Source organism: Zingiber officinale, chromosome 6B, assembly GCF_018446385.1.
Source record: "Zingiber officinale cultivar Zhangliang chromosome 6B, Zo_v1.1, whole genome shotgun sequence".
Lineage (NCBI taxonomy): Eukaryota > Viridiplantae > Streptophyta > Magnoliopsida > Zingiberales > Zingiberaceae > Zingiber > Zingiber officinale.
The window spans coordinates 52,149,556-52,159,384 of NC_055996.1; the positions used below are offsets into that span (position 1 = coordinate 52,149,556).

Sequence of the window (9,829 nt, forward strand, 5' to 3'; positions counted from 1 at the left end):
TCAAAAAGTATGAACACCATAAAGTTTAAATTGACTTAGCTCATCTACGGCCCTACAAACCCCAACACAACTTATCCTATCTATAAAACAAAAAGAACCATAGAAACCTTAGCTTAGGCAGCATTAACACTTAGAAAATTTTGGATTAGACAATGCATGCGAATGGAACATACAGTATGCGGTACATGTTCAGATCTTGCTACACATGCGCATACATTTACAAGCACATATGTCTCTCTGGACAAACCTATACATCACATAGTAGATGACGAAAGGGTCTTTGAACGCAAGGCATATATGGAGAAGCGATGCACACATGCAGATATATATATATATATATATATATAGACAAATGAATTCAAGCAGTTGGGTAGGAAGCTTGCATGGCGATACCACACAACCCTTCCTTAGCATCCACGTCCCTTTCCATCCTTATGTAGCCGTTCTCCCCCCAATCGGCACCCCAAGAATTCTTCACCAGCCAGTACTTGCTGCCATCACTCGTCGCGCCGTAGCCCACCGCTGTGACGCCGTGGTCGAGATCAGTTCCGCATTCCCCCGTGAAGACGCCGCCGTTGTAGAACTGGAAGGCCGATCCACTGGCCACTATCGCCACCGACACCGGCTGGTGGGCCACGACCTAGCGGAGCGCCGCCTCATCGTCAGCAGGCACGTCCTCGTACCCACTGATGGCGGCGGCGGAGGGGGAGGATTTCTGCTTGCTGCAGGTTTCGTCGGTGGCCTGGTAAGGGTACTTGGTCTCGGTGGCGAGGCCGCCGTTGTTGATGATGAACTCGAACGTCATCGCCTAGGCAAAGCCTTTTAAGGAAAGCTAATATTTATTTCCTTAAATAACTCTAGGTTAACCAAAAAGAACAATCGAATCACAAATTCGAAAAAGAAGAAAACACAGACTCGACAAACTATTTCGAAAAACTAGATCTAATTGCCTCTTGTATTTAGAATTCATACAAAAGAAATACAACTAGTATGATGCGGAAATTAATTACTAATTATACCTTCCTTTGTAAACTTTAATAACCTCTTGATCTTCTACCATATTCCTCTTCTTATCTCGGACGTTGTGTGGGCAACGATCTACCGAGATGAGGATCCACCTAAGCCAACTTCTTCTCCAAGCATGATTCGGCCACCACAAATATTCCATGAATAGATGTGGTTCGGCCACCACCACCAAGCTCCAAGGGATGCTTCCTTTCTCACCTTCTTCTCCATACTAGAATTCGGCCACCTTCAAGCTCCATGAGATGATGAGGTTCGGCCAATGAAGAAGAAAGAAAAGGAAGAAGAGAGAACTTCTATGGCCGGCCACACCAAGGAAAAGAGGGAGAGAAAAAGAATAGAATCGTTAGCCATGAAGGCACCTCTACCCCCCTCTTTTATAATCCTTGGTCTCGGCAAATAAGGAAATTTAAATAAAAACTTCCTTAATTCTTATGGCATGAAAAGGAAAATTTATTTAATTAAAAACAATTTTCTCTTCTCAATTTGTAATGGTCGGCCACTATTAAAAACAAAACAAGGAGAGTTTTAATTAACACAAGAATTAAAACTTCCTAATTTGTCTCCGGAAATTTATAAAAAATTTCTCCAATAATTTTTCCTTTCATGGTAGATTTTAAAAAGGAAATTTTATAAATTAAAATCTTTCTTTTAAACATGTGGATGATCTCTAAAAAGAAAAGTTATCTCTAAAAATTAAAATCTCCTTTCAATCTACAAATAAGGAAAGATATCAAATCTTTTCTTAATCTTTTGTAGAAACTTATAAAAGAAATATTTAATTTTTTAAACTCTCTTTTAAATCATGAACATAGTTAAAAAAAGGAAAGTTTTCTCAAAATTAAAATCTACCTTTCAATCTACAAATAAGGAAAGATTTCAAATCTTTTTTTAATCTTTTGTAAAAAGCTATAAAAGGAAATATTTAAATTTTAAACTCTCTTTTAAAACCATGGAATCCACATAAGAAAAAATTTATAAATAAAATCCTTTTTAATATGATGTGGCCGGCCACATCATGCTTAGACTCCAAGCATTGGCCAACCACCAACTTGGCTCAACCTTTGGGTCTTGGCCGGCCCTAGCTTGGGTTCCAAGCTAGCTTGGACTGCCACCAAAAGTGGATAAGAAGGTGGGCATGTGGTGGATATAAATCTCTATATACAAGAGGCTACGATAGGGACCGAGAGGAAGAATTGGTTTTGGTCTCCCGATGAAATTAAGCTTCCCGTGTTCGCCCCAAACACACAACTTAGCTTCATCAATAATAATTCATACCACTAAAGAATTATTATTGAACTACCGCACCAATCCCAAATTACATTTTTGGGTTCCTTCTTATTATGAGTGTGTTAGTCTCCCTGTGTTTAAGATGTCGAATGTCCACTAATTAAGTGAGTTACTGACAACTTATTTAATTAATCTCTAAGTCCAAGAGTAATACTACTAAATTTTATCGTCATGTCGGACTATGTCCACCTGCAGGGTTTAACATGACAATCTTTATGAGCTCCTCTTGGGGACATTATCAACCTAGATTACTAGGACACAGTTTCCTTCTATAATCAACAAGTCACACTATAATTAACATCATTTCCCAACTTATCGGGCATTTTGATTTATCGAACTAAATCTCACCCTTTGATAAGTCAAAGAAATAAATATTAAATATATGTGCTTGTTATTATATTAGGATTAAGAGCACACACTTCCATAATAACTAAGGTCTAGTTCTTTATTAAATCAGTATAAAAAGAACTTACCTTAAATGGTCCTGCTCAATACACTTAAAGTGTACTAGTGTAATTTATTAGTCAAGATAAACTAATGCCTAATTACACTACGACTATTCCAATGGTTTGTTTCTTTCCATCTTAGTCGTGAGCTACTGTTTATAATTTATAAAGAACCGATAACACAATCTTCTGTGTGTGACACCACACACTATGTTATCTATAATATAAATTAATTGAACATCTACATTTGGTATATATAAATGTAGACACCTGACCAATGTGATTCTTATAAATGTTTATACAAAAGCTAGGCTTTTAGTATACACTCCAACAATCTCCCACTTATACTAAAAGACTATGCTGCCATACATGCTACCATACATCTGATTCACAACCCTTCAATATGCCCATCAAAAGCTCTTGCCTTAAGGACCTTAGTGAAAGGATCTATAGGTCATCACCTGATGCAATCTAGGCGGCAACAACTTCTCCTCGTTTATACGATTTCTCGTATTGGGTGGTACTTGCGCTCTATTGCGTTTACTTGCCTTATGGACTCATGGTTTCTTCAAGTTTGTTACTGTGCCAATATTATTACAATAAATTGTAATAATCTTTAGACAAACCAGAAATCATATCTAAGTCCATCTTGAGGTTACTGAGTCATTCAACTTCTATGGCTGTCTCTGAGGCTGCCACATACTCAACTTTCATAGTGGAGTCTGAAAAGCACCTATGCTTAACACTCCTCCATAGTTATGATTTTACCTCCTAAAGTAAACATAAAAACCCCGATGTTGACTTACTATCGTCCCTTATCTGATTGGAAGTCAAAATCCATGTAACCCACAGGGATCAAATTATCTACCTTGTAAATTAGCATATACTTTACGGCAGCATATACTTTATGGCAGCCTAGTGTCCCGGTCCTGGGTTACTTCGATATCTGCTAACTATGCACTGGGCAAAACAGATATCCAATCTCGTGCATAGCATACATTAGGCTTTCCAACAGCCGAAGCATAAGGAACTTACTTCCATGTCCTTTATCTGCTTTGATGTCTTTTGAGATATCTCTTTAGATAAAGTTTCTCCATGTCCAAAAGGTAGAAAAAACCTTTTATGGAGTCTTGCATGCTTAGACGAGCTAGGATAGTATGAAGCTTGGGATAAGCACAACATTCTTTTCTTGTGATCCTTTTGATCCCGAGAATATGTGCGCACTCTCCCAAGTCCTTCATATTGAATTGTTTGGACAACCATACCCTTACTTCCCACAACACTTTGATATTGTTTCCAACTACCAAAAATATCATCTATGTATAGTACAAGAAATACCACCACGCTTTCATCACACTTCTTGTATACACAAGATTTATCCGAACACTAAATCCATAAGACTAGATTACAACCGGATGTTCCAAGACCTTGAAGCTTAACTTCAGTCCGTAGACTGATTGAGCTTACATACTCGATGCTCTTTGCCCTTTGCAATGAACCTCTCTGGTTGCTTTATATGGATGCATTCTTCAAGACTTCCATGAAGGAAAGCTGTCTTGACATCCATTTGCCTAATCTCATAGTCTATATGAGCAGCAATAGATAAAAGAATCCGGATAGACTTAAGCATGGCTATCGTTAAAAGGTTTCCCTTCTTCAACAAGCCTTGCTTTGAAAGTTTCCACTTTCCCATCTATCCCTTTTTTCTATTGTAGACTTATTTTCACCCAATAACTTTTACACCATTTGGTGATTCTATAAGCTCCCAGAATCTATTAGAATACATATATTCTAATTCTGTATTTATTGCTCTTTGCAAAGATACTTCATCTTTATCTTGGAGTGCTTCGTCATACCGGGGATCAGGTTCATGTCCACCAGGGATCAAGTCCAAAGACTTTCCCAAAGCATGAATCTTTTAGGTTGCCTAACAACCCTCCCACTATGACGAGGCACTTTCTGCAATTGTGTATCATTTGTGATACGTGTTGCAGTTTCATGTGATATTTCATCTTGTACAGTTGGTACTAGATTAGACGTGTCCTTTAATTTCCTTAAGAACAATTTTTACTCATGGCCTTGTGGTTCATAGTATAGTCCTTTTCTAAAATCGGGCATTGGTGCCAACAATGACTTTCCGATTTTAAGGACTATAAACCTCTTTTCATTTTTCTAGGATAACTCACAAACAAGTGAACTCATGTCCAACTTATCAGTGTCTCTCATGTGCTAGACCACCCAAATCCGAATATGCTTCAGACTAGGCTTACACTCAATCTGTAATCTTATGGGAGTAGAGAGTTCTGACTTAGAAGGTACTATGTTCAATTCCGTTTCCAGTGTATATCCTTAGAACGAATTTGGTAATTTTCTGAATAACTCATCATCAATCTAATTATTCTATAAGAGCCTTATACCTTCTTTCTATTACACCATTCTGTTGGGGTGTACCAGGTGCAGTTAGTTGGGATTGAATCCCGACTTCTGATAAGTGACTCCTAAACTCTCCTAAGAGGTACTTGTTACTACGATTTCACCGTAGTATCTTGATACTTTTTCTTTGACGTTACTCCACATCAGCCTAGTATTCTTTGAACTAATCAAAGCACTTAGACTTGTGGCGAGTCAAGTAAATATATCCTTATCTCGAATAGTCGTCTATAAAAGAGACGAAATATTCGAAACAACCTCTTGCCTAGATAGTCAAAGGTCTACACAAATCAGAATGAACCAATTCCAACATATCTTTGGCTCTATACCCCTTTAAAAGCTTCTTGGTTATTTTTCCTTCCAAGTAAGCCTCGCAGGTTGGAAAGATTTCCACTACCAATAAACCCAAGAGTTCATTGGTTATTATCCTTTGAATCCTACTCAAGTTAATATAACCTAGCCTTGGATGCCAAAAATATGATTGGTTCATTTCCGAAGGTTACTTTCTCTTAAAGATAGAAAATGTGTTATTAATTTCCATTAATTGCATCGTGGGAGTTATTGGATTATAAATTGTCAACCAACGTACCAGAATAGATAACTTCCCTATTTTTCTTGATAACAAGTTTGTTATCAAAATAGACAGAATATCTATTCTTTAATAGTTTAGAAACTGAAATCAGGTTCTTTCTAAACATAGTACGTAAAGATAATTTCTAATAATCCATATTTTATTCCTATCAAAGGATAAACACCTCCCACTGCAACAGCTGCTACTTTTACAGCAGTTCCCATGTGAACGGTGATTTATATAGTTGTCGGATTTCCTGGAACCCCTGCAATGAATTACAGACATAATCAGTGGTTCCTGTATCTACACACCAGGTACTGGTAGATACCACCACTAAATATGTTTCAACAACTAATAAAATACACCGTTATTGTTCTCAGTTCTGTGAGGACAGTCTACCTTAATGTCCAAGTTTTCCAATCATTACAATTGGGACTACTAAGTCTATTCTATAGTATAACAACTAGGGGATTAACTAACATTTGAAATCCTAAGAATCACAAAAAATATTTGGTCAAGACCAACACTTTAAAATCCTCGTGAATTTTGTATGACACGATAGTGTGGACGTATACAAAAAGAGATTTTGTCCATTAATTTTATTATCTTGTCATCCTTACTTCATGACAAATAAAATTAATAGTTGGTCTATCTTTGATCAAATATTTTGGTCAAAACTTTGAATTTAAAATAACATTGATTCCTCAAACAATATTATTTAAATTCACCAACACCTCAAACACCGGGAATTTTGCATGTCACGATAGTGTGGACGTATATAAATTCGAACATTTGTAAGAGGGGGGTTTTACTCATTAATTATCTTGTCAATAAATCTTTATGACAAATAAAATTACCTCAAACACCGTGAATTTTGTATGCCACGATAGTGTGGACGTATGCAGAACCACACATTTGTAAGAGGAGTTTTTCCCATTAATTTTATTTTCTTGTCATCCTGACAAATAAAATTACCTCATACACCGTGAATTTTGTATGCCACGATAGTGTGGACGTATACAAAAACTCGACATTTGTAAGAGGGGTTTTAATTTTATTATCTTGTCAACTTATCTTTTTGACAAATTAATAGTTGGTTTTCCTTTGGTCACACAAATAATAGCAGTGACTCCGATGGGGAGGATACTATTAGACGTGCCTAAGTGTATACCATTACTTGATACTAAGTCCATTAATAAGATTGTGCCCCTTCCGATGGGGAAGAACACACGCTCTTAATTAATTTCCTATAGTCATCCTAAATGGAAGTTTGATCTAGTGATCCGCAAACAAACTCATCTGATATAGAGGAAGGCACTCAGTGCCAATGCGCAAGTTTGTTTGCATCACTTACAAATCAGTAATGGAGACCGTGGAATTTATTAAAATAAATGCCTCTCCCACTTAGTTATTTAAAGTGAGAAATTTTAACCTATCCTAGCATACATCATATGCATACACACACATCACAGTAAATAAAAGCAATAAATATGGAAATTATTTTCCAACTATTATGGCCTTTTTCTATTACTACACTCCATGTGCTCCAACCCTAGCTGCTGCCATCTTTAGCCACCGCCATCGGGTCGAGCCGTCGCATCCATCTTGCTTCTTATTCCACTGCGCCTCTGGTGCTCCAAAAGTACCATGCCTCGCAAGAATCCGATCCGCGACAAAAATAAAATTTTACATATATCGATCATATATTCCACGAGGGAATGTACATGTAATCTAGATCGAAAATAAAATTCTAAAATCCTAGGGCTAATACAACTCCTGCTGTATTAATTACATACAATCATGCACACACACAATAATGCCCTTGACATGTCCAAGGGTCCAATCACACACAACATTTATAAGCAATAATAGTTGGAGCCTGCAACCAAAAAGTTAGCACATCCTACTATTATCCTACCTAAATTATGTATGACATGTGCATAACCTATTTGAATTCTAAACACACAAAGGCAAACCCTAGCTCTGATACCAATTATTGGTTAGTCCTAGGAAAACGTACCGGTTCCACTGTACAAAAATTTTTTGTACAAGTGTCGAACCTTTCCTTAAATAACCTATTATGTTCTTTAGAAGTTAAATTAGAAATAGCAGACGAAACTTAACATCATTGATTTCAAATTTAACTTATCTGTTCTTAATGGTTTAGATTTGAATCGCAAGCGGAACTTAACACTATTGATTCAAATATACCTAAGTTATTAATTCCATAAATATTAATTTCCAAAATTGGCTTCCAGGACTGCATGGCGAGACACATGACCTTCTTGGATATGGGAGCAACCACCACCGCCTAGGCAAAGCCTTTTAAGGAAAGCTAATATTTATTTCCTTAAATAACTCTAGGTTAATCAAAAAGAACAATCGAATCACAAATTCGAAAAAGAAGAAAACACAAACTCGAAAAACTATTTCGAAAAACTAGATCTAATTACCTCTTGTATTTAGAATTCATACAAAAGAAATACAACTAGTATGATGCGGAAATTAATTACTAATTATACCTTCCTTTGTAAACTTTAATGACCTCTTGATCTTCTACCGTATTCCTCTTCTTATCTCGGACGTTGTGTGGGCAACGATCTACCGAGATGAGAATCCACCTAAGCCACCTTCTTCTCCAAGCATGATTCGACCACCACAAATATTCCATGAATAGATGTGGTTCGGCCACCACCACCAAGCTCCAAGGGATGCTTCCTTTCTCTCCTTCTTCTCCATGCTAGAATTCGGCCACCTTCAAGCTCCATGAGATGATGAGGTTCGGCCAATGAAGAAGAAAGAAAAGGAAGAAGAGAGAACTTCTATAGCCGGCCACACCAAGGAAAAGAGGGAGAGAAAAAGAATAGAATCGTTAGCCATGAAGGCACCTCTACCCCCCTCTTTTATAATCCTTGGTCTCGGCAAATAAGGAAATTTAAATAAAAACTTCCTTAATTCTTATGGCATGAAAAGGAAAATTTATTTAATTAAAAACAATTTTCTCTTCTCAATTTGTAATGGCCGGCCACTATTAAAAACAAAACAAGGAGAGTTTTAATTAACACAAGAATTAAAACTTCCTAATTTGTCTCCGGAAATTTATAAAAAATTTCTCCAATAATTTTTCCCTTCATGGTGGATTATAAAAAGGAAATTTTATAAATTAAAATCTTTCTTTTAAACATGAGGATGATCTCCAAAAAGGAAAGTTATCTCTAAAAATTAAAATCTCCTTTCAATATACAAATAAGGAAAGATATCAAATCTTTTCTTAATCTTTTGTAGAAACTTATAAAAGAAATATTTAATTTTTTAAACTCTCTTTTAAATCATAAACATAGTTAAAAAATGAAAGTTTTCTCAAAATTAAAATCTACCTTTCAATGTACAAATAAGAAAATATTTCAAATCTTTTCTTAATCCTTTGTAGAAAGCTATAAAAGGAAAGATTTAAATTTTAAACTCTCTTTTAAAACCATGGAATCCACATAAGAAAACATTTATAAATAAAATCCTTTTTAATATGATGTGGCCGGCCACATCATGCTTAGACTCCAAGTATTGGCCGGCCACCAGCTTGGCTCAACCTTTGGGTCTTGGCCGGCCCTAGCTTGGGTTCCAAGCTAGCTTGGTCGGCCACCAAAAGTGGGTAAGAAGGTGGACATGTGGTGGGTATAAATCTCTATATACAAGAGGCTATGATAGGGACCGAGAGGAGGAATTGGTTTTGGTCTCCCGATGAAATTAAGCTTCCCGTGTTCGCCCCGAACACACAACTTAGCTTCATCAATAATAATTCATACCACTAAAGAATTATTATTGAACTACCGCACCAATCCCAAATTACATTTTTGGGCTCCTACTTATTATGAGTGTGTTAGTCTCCCTGTGTTTAAGATGTCGAATGTCCACTAATTAAGTGAGTTACTAACAACTCATTTAATTAATATCTAAGTCCAAGAGTAGTACCACTCAACCTTATCGTCATGTCGGACTAAGTCCACCTGCAGGATTTAACATGACAATCTTTATGAGCTCCTCTTGGGGACATTATCAACCTAGATTACTA

At 36.5% G+C, this 9,829-nt stretch overlaps 1 pseudogene; it reads right to left on the reverse strand.

Annotated features, from left to right (window-relative positions):
- Positions 1–358: 358 nt before the first annotated feature.
- Positions 359–805, reverse strand: LOC121990971 (annotated as a pseudogene).
- Positions 806–9,829: the final 9,024 nt, after the last annotated feature.